This window comes from Littorina saxatilis, linkage group LG5 (assembly GCF_037325665.1).
Source record: "Littorina saxatilis isolate snail1 linkage group LG5, US_GU_Lsax_2.0, whole genome shotgun sequence".
Taxonomy (NCBI): domain Eukaryota; kingdom Metazoa; phylum Mollusca; class Gastropoda; order Littorinimorpha; family Littorinidae; genus Littorina; species Littorina saxatilis.
In genome coordinates, this window is record NC_090249.1 from 8,328,464 (window position 1) to 8,342,022 (window position 13,559).

Here is a 13,559-nt window from a genome sequence, read left to right on the forward strand (position 1 = left end):
TACGCTCACACTTTGCATCACGCAGTTCCTCACTAATAGCAGGATACCACGGTGCTGACTTGGACGGACGGACACGGCGACGCAAACTGGGAGCATGGACATCTAGAGCGGCACGGAGTACAACTTCAAGCTGATCAGCTGTAAGAGAAGGGGACAGCGCAGTCTGCAGCTCTTCCCTGAAACTATCCTTATCCATCGTACGCAGACAACGGACAGAAGTGAAAACAGGGGGTGGGGTGGGGGGCCTAGTCATCAGATCGAACAAAACACAAAAATGATCTGAAGATAAAACATGAGAAACAGTTACAGACTGAACAATATGGTCATCAGGCCTATGCATAACCCAGTCAAGGATGTGGTTCTTCTTGTGTGTTGGTTGACTGACAGACTGTGTGTACTGAAAAACATCTAACAAGTCTAACATCTTGACAGTGGACGGGTGGTTACAGTCATCAAAATGAACATTGATATCACCAATCAAAACAGGGGTTCCAGACAACGTGTTGCAGTGATCAAGCAGATTATGAAAATCTGAGAAAAACATAGTGTCAGTGAGTTTGTTCTTTGCGTTGGGGGGTGGTCTGTAGATGCAGAATAACTGAACGGGTTTTTGATGAAGCGCCAATGTCACCTGTACACACTCAAACGAGGTGTGTTTAAACGGCAGCACAGTGTTAAAAGAGACATGTTTAGCTAGAGTGTTCTTGATGATGAGGGCTATTCCTCCACCGCGGCCGGTGGTGCGGGGATATGATCGCAGAGAGTAGTTCGGTGGTGTTAAATCGGCACAGACACTTTCATCGCCGTTTTCCTTCAACCAAGTCTCGGTAAGAACTAAAATGTCTATGTCGTTATCTGTGATGTAGTCTACAATGTCTGTGCGTTTGCATGCTTGTTGTGTTGATGAGACTGATTGAGCGTTGAAGAGTGCGATGTGGAGAGGTGTGGAGGAGGAGGTGGGGGGTGTGGCCTGGTTCGTGGCTTACGATCTGGTACGTCTGGAAGCACTGCCCCACTCCTCAGTCGCGGTCTGCGGCGATGCCCCCTGTGTGCCTTCTTTGGACACTGCTCATCATTTAGGTTTTCACACAGGTAAGAGATTAACAGTGGATCGCACTACACAGAGCCATGAGTGACGACATAACTCGTATTCGTACCACACCAGATTACACACAAACGAAGCATGAGAAAAAGTATAACTTCATGTTCAGCTCGAAATAATTCAATATTTGCACAGCTTTCCCCTTGAGCAATGGCGTTTTGATGCCAAAGTCATTATTACTCACAACAGGTCTGTCACAACACGATGAGTCTTTCCAACAGACGGGGGAGTACGAGGGGTCATACACACAATTATCAGCCTGAAATAGTGTTACATTTCCTTACTACGGAAGCAAGGTACCATAATGTCAACCGTGTCATCCGCGCAGTGAACTTTTCTAGTCTCCCCTAGAATGCCTTCAGGTGAAAATTAATGGTTTTGTCTTAGTCTTATGAATTCATGGACCTTTGCACGAAACCCGTATCACGGTATTGGCAATAGCAGCACAAGATTGGGTGGCCGAGTGGTAACGCACTTGCGCTCGGAAGCGAGAGGTTGCGTGTTCAGGCCTGGGTCAGGCCGCAATTTTCTCCCCCCTTTCCTAACCTAGGTGGTGGGTTCAAGTGCTAGTCTTTCGGATGAGACGAAAAACCGAGGTCCCTTCGTGTACACTACATTGGGGTGTGCACGTTAAAGATCCCACGATTGACAAAAGGGTCTTTCCTGGCAAAATTGTATAGGCATAGATAAAAATGTCCATCAAATACCCGTGGGACTTGGAATAAAGTAAAAAAAATTCCATCTCACACGGCATTAAGTCTCAGGAAACATGAATACACGCATGCAGGAAAAAAAAAAAATATGGGTAGCGCCGTATGTATGGCAGCTCGCTTTCCCCGGGGAGAAAGCAGCCCGAATTTCCATGAGGGTAACCTCACTGGACTGTAAATCTTATTCATCCAAGAAAGTAATTTCAATGTTGCGATGATGTTACCTGCTCAGGCCTATTCAAAATGTCTACCCACACATGAAGCCATCACGAAGTGATTCAAAGTTGGGCCTGGCAGAACACGATTGTATGGCCGGTTTTTTTTTCATTTTCTTAATGTATGTAGTGTTGTTGTTTATTTGCATTGTCTATTGCCAAACTGTTGACAAAAATAGAAGCGCCTGAAGGCATTTCGAAATGTCTCATTTGCTATTGATCATCCATAACCATTCTTGACAATTAATGGCTCTAACAGACACCCGCATCCTTATCTGTCACTATTTGCTACAACCAAATTGCTACGAGACAAACAGAACGGTATTCACTTCCTCTACTATTCTGCCCATATTATATACGTTGCACATAATGTGACAAACACGCAACGATCGAATGCATGTTATAAATAGGCCTATATCTGTACCACAAGACTTCACGAGGCTGAAACCTTGTACACCATGCTCCGATTTAAAAAACAAACAAACACTAAAACTAGAAAACAAAAATTAAAGACAACGTTAGGCATAATTTCACACAGGACAGTATTTCATCAGTCAAAAAGAAAAACAATCAGGTATATAAAATAAGAAGTAGAAGAAACAACAAGTCGTGTAAGGTGAAATTACTACATTTAGTCAAGCTGTGGAACTCACAGAATGAAACTGAACGCACTGCATTTTTTCACAATGACCGTAGTCCGCCGCTAGTGCAAGAGGCAGTGAAAGTGACGAGCCTGTTCAGCGCGGTAGCGGTTGCGCTGTGTTGCATAGCACGCTTTACTGTACCTCTCTTCGTTTTAACTTTCTGAGCGTGTTTTTAATCCAAACATATCATATCTATATGTTTTTGGAATCAGGAACCGACAAGGAATAAGATGAAATTGTTTTTAAAACGATTTCGGAAATTTAATTTTAATCATAATTTTTATATTTTTAATTTTCAGAGCTTGTTTTTAATCCGAATATAACATATTTATATGTTTTTGGAATCAGAACATGATGAAGAATAAAATCAAAGTAATTTTGGATCGTTTTATAAAAAAATGATTTTAATTACAATTTTCAGATTTTTAATGACCAAAGTCATTAATTATTTTTAAGCCTCCATGCTGAAATGCAATACCGAAGTCCGGCCTTCGTCGAAGATTGCTTGGCCAAAATGTCAATCAATTTGATTGAAAAATGAAGGTGTGACAGTGCCGCCTCAACTTTTACAAAAAGCCGGATATGACGTAATAAAATACATTTATCGAAAAAATGGGGAAAAAAGTCTGGGGATTTCATACCCAGAAACTCTCATGTAAAATTTCATAAAGATCGGTCCAGTAGTTTAGTCTGAATCGCTCTATACACACACACACACACACACACACACACACACACACACACACACACACACACACACACCACGACCCTCGTCTCGATCCCTCCTCTATGTTAAAATATTTAGTCAAAACTTGACTAAATGTAAAAAGCTCAGGAGAAGAACATCAAGTAATCATTTACTGGGGCTTGGGGACATACCCTCTTTGATTTTGTGCTTCAGCTGATAGTGTGATCATGCAAGAAATGTCAGTGGTTAATCAAATTAGCCCAAAGCTGCTAGCCGTCATCGGAGCCTGGCTAATCATTACATGTCGGTGGGGTTGATAAAATGAACATGTTCTCCCCGTACTATTGTTTACTCGTGCATCTGTCTTATTTGAAGTATATAGCGGACACGGAAACCAGACTTTGCAAAGCTCCCATGGGGTCGCCTTCACGCGGCGGGAGCGTTTAAACAGAGCTACCCCACCCCTTTACTTCTCTTCTTTTGTCTTATTTCTGCCTTACCAGTCCTTTCACCTATATTTCCTTCCAAGAAAACTCTCCCTACTATTCCCTGCAGTTTTCCAATTCTTTTCTTGTTGTCTTATTTCTACCTGACTGGATCCATCACCTTTATTTCACTTACCAAAAGTCTTCTTTTCCACATCCTTATTTCTCTGCACCCCGCATGTCGTAAGAGGCGACTAACGGATTCTGTTTCTCCTTTTACCCTTGTTAAGTGGTTCTTGTATAGAATATAGTCAATGTTTGTAAAGATTTTAGTCAAGCAGTATGTAAGAAATGTTTAGTCCTTTGTACTGGAAACTTGCATTCTCCCAGTAAGGTCATATATTGTACTACGTTGCAAGCCCCTGGAGCAATTTTTTTTATTAGTGCTTTTGTGAACAAGAAACACTTAACAAGTGGCTCTATCCCATCTCCCCCCTTTCCCCTATCCCATCTCCCCCCTTTCCCTCGTCGCGATATAACCTTCGTGGTTGAAAACGACGTTAAACACCAAATAAAGTAAAGTAAAGACTTTGCAAAAAAGAGAAAAAGCGTGATGATTGGCACGCATGAACTTACCTACTTTTTCCATCTACAACGTCCGATCGGGCTACTTGTTGTCTCTCGACTTCCTCTACTGTTATCACGTTCTAATCACTTACTGAACTAACCCAGATTTTCCCGCTGTTTTCATCGAAAATGTTACGACTATAAGTTTTCTGTCGGCACTATGTTAGCAACATATATACCTCATTTAATAGTGATGTATTTTCTTCTTTTTGTTTTTTGCCTACTTCCTCCTTGGGCAACGTCCGACCCGTCTACTTCTAGTGTTAATTCCTCGACGGTCAACTGATCTCGTACTTAGCAACCTTCAGAACTAGCTTTGTTTTGATATTATTTTGTTGAAGCTGTTTTCCCCCGGAAGACTTTGAACTCTCTTCTCGCGATTAATTTTGTGAGGAAATAGGGATTTAAAAAAAAAATTCTTTCGTCTCTGTCAATTTATCACCTACTGAGCAACCTTCAGAACTATTCCGTGTTTACTTTCCTGTTGTTTCCTCGTCGTCAAAAGCCATGTGATGAAAGTCGCCTTTGGGTGTTTTGTCTTGTCTTTGTCAAGTGTAACACCCCTCTCTCTCTCTCTCTCTCTCTCTCTCTCTCTGTCTCTTTCTGTCTCTGTCTCTCTGTCTCTGTCTCTCTCTGTCTCTCTCTGTCTGTCTGTCTCTCTCTCTCTCTCTCTCTCTCTCTCTCTCTCTCTCTCTCTCTCTCATGGCTCTTAATCCAGACAAAACAAAAGCATGCTTATTACCACCAGACAAAAACGCCAAAAGTTAAAATCTAAACTTCCACCTTTAACGATTGATAATCACATTGTTGAAGAAGTTAATAAACACAAAGTTCTAGGTGTTATTCTTGATAACGATTTATCGTGGACTGATCACGTTACAGGAGTATGTAAAGTACTTTCCAAGAATTGAATGTGCCAGAATAAAACACTTCTTGAACAGGCATGGCAGGCAACTTTTCTTTAACGCTCACATTTAATCAATCATTGATTATGCATCAACACTATGGGATTGTGCGAGTGCAAAAACTCTGAAACCTTTATTTAGTTTACATAAAAGAGCAATCAAAGTTATTCTATTACAAGTCTCGGTTTCCAACGAAGACTATACACTTTTAAACATCCTTCCTCCTAAATCAAGACTCATGTACAATAAAGGCGTGTTGATGCATACACTTGGAAGAGCGCTTGCACCTCTTTCTTCTCAATTCACTTCCCACAATTTAAGAGACCCAACAAAAATGTATGCTCCTCGGCCTCGTATAGATTTTTTTAAGTCCAGCCTACTCTTTTCGGGGTCTAATCTTTGGAATTCGCTTCCAAGCGGTCTCAGACATTCCGTCAATGCCAAGACTTTTAAAGACAGATATTTCTCATTCCTTCTACATGGCACATTTCGTTCTCACTTAGCCTGAACATGTTTATATTGTTGATGCCTTATTTTTTACCTTTTATGCGTTTCAGTAGATACATGTACCATATTAATTTCATAACATAAGAATAAGAATAAGAATAAGAATACTTTATTATCTCATAGAGAAATTCAGGCGTGGTACATAACAATAGTACAAACAAGACATTGATTTTACATAAAACATATAGCACTATATAACAGGGCAGGTTATAGAAACACCTTCCACATACCTCTCTGGGCATTCCTTGCATTGTTCTTACGCATTCAGACATGAACACATCCATGTCTCATTTACACATCGCACACATGGACATTCTTATACGCTCAACTTACCCATTCACACATGGACATTCCACCATGACTTATGTAACGATGCTACATTGTTATTATTTGCAACGTAGTTGTTCCATTGATTCCTCAGTTCAGGGAATGTTTCTTCCCTCGAAGTTGCACACGTTTTTGCTTGATTGATACAGTTTTCATTATGCCTTTGACAATAATATGTCATGTTCGCTTGTATGTATATTTTTGTTTGTTTTTTTAGTCTGTTAATCGTTTGCTTGTTCATCGTTTGTTTTTATTACTTCTTTAATTGATATTCCAACATTTTTAAAACGTATTATCATTAGATTAAACCCTCCCATGGGCGAGGGCTGGATGTAAAAAAGCACCTGTTTGCAAATGCCACTACCCTCGTAAATAAAGAATTTGTCATTGTCATTGTCATTGTCTCTCTCTAACGTGTATATAGTCCTGTGAATATTTTTTCTGTTTTTATTTTTTATTTTTTACTTTTATGTTGATCTTTTGTAATTGTTTTACGTTTATATATATATATATATCTATAAGATTAGAGTTGTCCCTCTCTGGGCGAGGGCTGGTTGAAAAGAAGCTCGTTTATATTGCTTGTGCCACAACCCTCGTAAAATAAAATTTGATTTGATTTGATCTCTATCTGTCTGTCCCCGTCTGTCTCTGTCTTCCTCAATGATCTGAGATGGACTTGGTTCTTTTGAATAAAGGGTCAATGTTCTACAATCTTAAACTAAAACAAAAAGTCAAGTTTCAAGGATGATAAAAAAAACAGCAAAAGAAAGAAAAAAAACAGGGTGTAAAAAATCAAGACAAGAAAGAAGATAACGGAAAGAAAAGTGCTGGACCAGGGGGATAACAGGAGCAGACAGAAAAGTGCTGGACCAGGGGGATAACAGGAGCAGACAGAAAAGTGCTGGACCAGGGGGATAACAGGAGCAGACAGAAAAGTGCTTGACCAGGGGGATAACAGGAGCAGACAAAAAAGTAAAAAGAAGAAGATGAGCTTCAGTCCTGGCAGTTGCTTTGTAGTTTAAAAAAAAGTTACTTTGTCATTGAATTGCTCTCGTGAGAGGAATACATTGAAACTGACAGGGCCCAAGGTGCTACACACAAACAAAGAACTTTGATAGTACTGGGAAACACATCAAAGAGGACAAAAAGAAAAGAGGAAGTCTGTGAACAAAGGAAGGTAGAGATAAGACTTATCGCATTAAACAGAAGCAAGCCTCGACGTTGAAATAGAGCCCACTGAAACTTAACATTTTTTGTTATAGCTGTGTTATGATGGAGGGGGGGGGGGAGGGGAGAAAAGAATAATGATGATTATGATGATGATGATGATGATGATGATGATGATGATGATGATGATGATAATGATGCTGATGCTGATGATAATGATGATGATGATGATGATGATGATGATGATGATGATGCTGATGATAATGATGATGATGATGATGATGATGATGGTGATGATGTTGAGGAGGAGGAGGAGGACGACGACGATGCAGTTACATATAAATAAAAGCTTGCACAAAGGAACTCATGAGGATCGAAGAAAAAATGATAACGCACAAAAGAAGATCATCTGCAACATCTGAAGCAAAACCAGTCACCAAAAAATATGATATGTGCCCTGTCTGAAGGGCTGAAGCGTACGATTCATGGAAAGAAAAAGATACCAAAGACAGTAACTTAAGAAGCAAACAAACAAACACACAAATGAAAAGACAAAACAAAAGAACATAAATAGCTAAAATTAAAACAACAAAAAGAAAGGACTTTGAAAAAAAGTTTTACACAAATCAACTCAGAAAAAAACAGCGAACAAAGATTTCAAATCGATGAAGGGTACTCGTAAGCCGGGAAGCCACTTGGACTAACAGAGAACGCTCTTGAGACTTGCCTCCCCTCATAAGAACCATTAGACTTGCTTGGAAAAAGCGAGAGCCTTTATCTGCAACAGTAAATTGATGAATCTTCACCTCGCTCTACCCACCCCTCCGCAAACACGTGAAGAAGAAGAAAATCATGTTTAAAAGAATTGATTTACAGATATTAGAATACCATACTGCCTGCTGTGTCATACAAGATTTACAGATATAGAATACCATACTGCCTGTTGTGTCATACAAAATTTACAGATATAGAATACCATACTGCCTGCTGTGTCATACAAGATTTACAGATATAGAATACCATACTGCCTGCTGTGTCATACAATATTTACATGAGTTGTTTTTTTAAATTATTGAAATGCGAGCGGAAGTGAGCTTTTCGATATATGAAAAAGCAACAAGTGTAAATCTTGCATGACACTGCAAAACATGTGGTATTCTTTTGATCCAACATACTTTACTTGCGTGTCTTCAGCTCCAAACTTCCCAGAGTCGAGCGTCGAAATTGAAAACGCGTCTTATGGAACCTCGATCCTCTTGAAATAATTGACATCAAAGCAACAGGACGTCCCTCTAGAAAATATAGCGTCACGTGTAAGTTCTCAACATTCTGACAGGGAAAACAGAAAGCGCAAAGTGTTCCCAGACTGATGTTTGTCTCGGTGGTTTTTAGTTGTCATCATCAGCAGTGGAAAATTAGGTCCCTGTCAGATTAGTTTAACACGACCTCATTTACATGATATTCAAACGTGTGAGTATATGACTTAGTTATGGCATTGGTGGTCTCTCTCACGTATGTAAACAAAATATTCCTTCGTGTTGACCATCGTGTAAAGCTGCACAGATCTAACTGGGCGTTTACATGGCATCAGGGCATCCTTTCCATCAGACACACACCAGCATTCAGCGGACTGTCTGCTACTTGTGCAGAGCGTTGTTGCTTATTGAATTGAATGTGTAACTGCTACCTGCGTTAATAAATCTTCGACACCAATACGTCACACACAAAAATCCACTCCACAGAGAAACAAAAAATTCCTCCGAGGTAGGAAAAACACCCCCGACCTTAGCACGAACATGATTCAGGGGCCATAATGCCATTCCTGATCATATCATGTCGAGTCCCATACTTGTCGACGACGCCCTAGGTACCACATCACAAACAGAACTGTGCAATACACAGGTGTTTTCTACAGACACACTCAAACACACACACACACACAGAGAAGCCGTATATATATATATCTATATCTATTGTATAAATATATAGAGATAGATGAGAGTGTATTTTTCGCGTGGCTATAAATTGATTCGACCTTTGCACTTTTACAGTGAGGATAATTTACGGGTCCAATTTACGTTCTGGACACTGCGGTGACCTTCTAAACATAGTAACAGAACGCCGGGAATATCCGAAGATGCCCCTTCATACTATAGTCCACCAATAACTCCCTAACCGTGTGTTTGACTGGTCCCAATTTTTGTAAGGACCGTCTCAGGAATGTATAGAACCTGTTCACCAAGTTTGGTGACGATCGGTCCGTTCATTCTTGAGATCTACTTGCGAACACAAACAAACACACAAACAAACAAACAAACAAACAAACAAACAAACACACAAACAAACAAACAAACACATCGACCGAATCCTATACACACCCCTATACTGGGGGTGTAACAGGCCAGACTGTTGAGTGTTGGTATGTGTGTAGAGTGGGATTATTTTGGACGAATTTATTTAATTCGAAACTCTGCGCAGGAAGCAATCAGGGCGTTGATTTTTGGTATGGGTCCAAGTGGCGGGATGGGCTTATCCCATGAAAACGCCTCAGCAGATCAGATATAGCGAAGGACTGTGCCTTTAAAACGATTGTTAAAGGCACAGTGCAGCTCACAGCCTTCGTTTTGCGTTTTTGTTGCAGCTGAGTGCATTTACAGTTCAAAAATCCTCCTATGGTAGTAAACCAAACCCACAACTACCCAACGACGACATCTGTGAAGCTCGACAGTTTCTTGTTCACGCGAGTGCATAAATTAACCTAGTTATTACGTGGTGTTTGGTCGGAGTCGATTCAACTGATTGATTCCGGCCTCCATTTTGTTTTACACAAACTCATGATGATGTCTGACATAGTTTGCTAGTGACGTGTCTTTTTGTGCATGATGTGGTGATCTACCTGATCTAAATTTAGATCCAAAAATAGGTCAAGACCAGCCGGGTCCGAGTACGAAATTAATTCGTAAAACAATCGCAGTTCCTTGACTCTTTGGGTGCAAGTCGATGAAACTTGGTAGTTCTTCTAACGGATAGCTGCCTGAGGTATGACTAAATGCCCCAGGGGCTTCGTGCACCTGGATTTGACAAGTTCAGCACCTTTAAAGATATCTTTCTTTACGTGTGCACTACCATGGGATAAGCTTTTCACTTGCAAAACATACCAAAATTCACATGCGCCTGCCTCTTTTTCGGTTTTTTTTTTTATGACGGGTAGCATAACACAAGCAGATTTCGCGACCTTGTCTTCGTCATCATGTCCACTGACTGTGACAGTCGTCGGGGCGACGTAAGGGCAAAAGAGGCACTTCTCCTGGCTGTTCTGTTGGGGGCCGTCGACAGGCCAGGGAAGCTCATCTGCGTCTATTCCTTAACGTTGTCGGACCAGCTCTTTCGTTGTATCCCACGTCTGCGTCCTCCCCCGACAGTGCCTTGTGGGATGGTTTTGGAAAGGGTGTCATGCCTTTTGATGTGACCGGACAACACCAACTTCCGACGCTTGACGGTTGCCCGCAGGGGTTCTAAGTTTACAATGATGCAAATAGTGCACGTGTTCTCGTGTCAGTGTGTGTGTGTGTGTGTGTGTGTGTGTGTGTGTGTGTGTGTGTGTGTGTGTGTGTGTGTGTGTGTGTGTGTGTGTGTGTGTGTGTGTGTGTGTGTGTTTGTCAGTCCGTGCCTGTGTGTGTGTGAGTCAGTGTATGTGTGTTTGTGTGTGTGTGTGTGTATGTATTTGTATGTATGTGTGAGTGTGTGTGTTTGTGTGTGTGTGTGTGTGTTTGTGTGTGTGTGTGTGTGTGTGTGTTTGTGTGTGTGTGTGTGTGTTGATGTGCTGGTGGCAGAGTACTCTGGTTATGTCAGACAATAGATGACTCTCAACTCTATCGACGAACACCCCATAGTTGCACTGTATCAACCATTTGGCGACCTTTTTTCGGTTGGGGATAATCAGTTAATTTCCAGTAATGTCTCAGCGGATTACTGGGGTCGACGGCTCCTTCCCCAACGTACATTATACACCCTTCGGGCTAGAGTGGACGTGCCCTGCTCTCATTGACAAGATAATCCACACAACATCTGTCACCTACTGTCGTCAAAGCTCACGCAGTTGTTTTTGTTTTGTCCCTTGGGGGTTGTCAAGAGGTACAAAGTAAGATACATAATGGAATGGATTTGTAATTTGGGTTCAATTAATTTTGTCTTCTAGAGGGGTATTCCAGTAACATGAAAACGGGAGTGTGAGATGTCGTGTCAACAGCGAAGGATTGTATCAGGGTTGGGAAGACCTTCCTTCCGACTGCTTCCGTTGGAAAAGGAAAAGACATAATGGGATGTATAGCTTGAGCATCTTGGCCAATGTTCTTTTTGTTCTTTTGTTTGTTTGTTAGTTTGTTTTCTTCGCCTCTTACTTTGTTTCTCTCTTTCATCTCTTTTGTCTTTCTTTCTTTCTTTGCTTCTTTTTTATTTCCTTTCCTCTTCTTCTTTTGTTTTTTCTGGCCCACTCTCTCAATCTTGTTTGTTTGTGTGTTTGTTTGTTTGTTTGTTTGCTTGTTTTATTCGCCTCCTACTTTGTTTCTCTCTTTTATCTCTTTTGTTTTTGTTTTTGTTTCTTTTTTTTCCTTTCATCTTCTTCTTTCGTTTTTTTCCAGCTCTCTCTCTCAATTTCTATCTTTTTTTGCTTTCTTATTTTTTTTATTGGGGGGGGGGGGGGGTATGGTAGTTGGAGGGATGACAGGGGGTATGATTGCATTTTGTTTACTTTCCTGTTATTCCCCGTCGTCAAAGTGTGATAAAGACATGAAAACCGTCTTTGTTTTTTTTTGTCTTGTCTTTGTCAAGTCTATCACCCCTTCATGCACACAACGAATACACGTTATTTTGTGCTCTCTATCTCTCCCACTCTCTCATTCGTCCTCTCTCTGTCTCTGTCTCCCTCTCTCACTCACTTTCTTTCTCCCTCTCTCTTTCTTTCTCTCTCTCACTCTCTCCCCCCCCCCCCCTCTCTCGCTCTCTCTCTCTCTCTTTCTGCATTCCATTTCGAATCCAGCTTTTTTTCTTCTTTTTTTACTCACGTCTTGTCGTACTTGCTCCTTCTCATTGCAGATTGTGTTTTGAGATATTTTATAAAGTCACAAAACTCAAAGAGAAATAAATCAGAGTATTTGTAGTTTCGCTATTATTAATTAAAGTGGTGTCGGTTTTGTCTGTAATCGAAATATGCAAAAATGGATTCTCAGCTTACGCTTGCATGAAGTTAAGTTACAAAGTCTTCTCCTTTCAAACATGGCTGACATGTCTCATCGATTTTACGTCAAAAAAATCTCACAAATCCTTTCCCTTCAGTTGAATTGGATAGCCCGGATCCAATTAAATTTGAACAAATGAGTAGTCTCATTTATGCAGGCATTTAACTTTGAACACTACGAAGGCGTTAAAGATATTGATTCTACAAATCTGCATTTTACGAGCATGGACATTAGAAATGTGTTTTAACCTAATTAACTGTCATAACTCATACCCTTCACCGGATGAAGACAGAGAAAGAGACATGGAACTGTACTAAGCTTTATTAAACAAGGATAACAATTTAAGCCTGGGGCTTTCTTACAATCTGCCCTTGGGACACACACACACACACACACACACACACACACACACACACACACACACTAGCAAAACACACATACATTCACAATCACACACCACAATCACACTCACACACACACACATACACACACACACACACACACACACACACACACAACACATACACACCACATACACGTACATACACCCCCCCCCCACACACACACACACACACAAACAAAACATACACACAAACACACCACACACACGCACACACACACAAACACACACACACACACACACACACACACACAACACACACACACGCCCGCGCACACACACACACACACACACACACACACACACACACACACACACACACACACACACACACAAACACACACACACCAGAAAAAAGCGAGGGCAAAACCTGAATCTTAGTACGAATGATAACAACAAAAATGTTGTTTACTAGACTCAGTGGATGGACGACAAGCAAAAAGACATCCAGGTAATGTTCTTGTTTAGTGATTAAATTATCACGCACAATGTAAAGAGAGGTTCGGAGACGAGAAACAAAGTAACTTGAAAAACAAAGACACACAATGCGAGTCGAAACATTAACCCAGGGTCCAAATAACAACAACAAAACGTTGTTTTTTCAA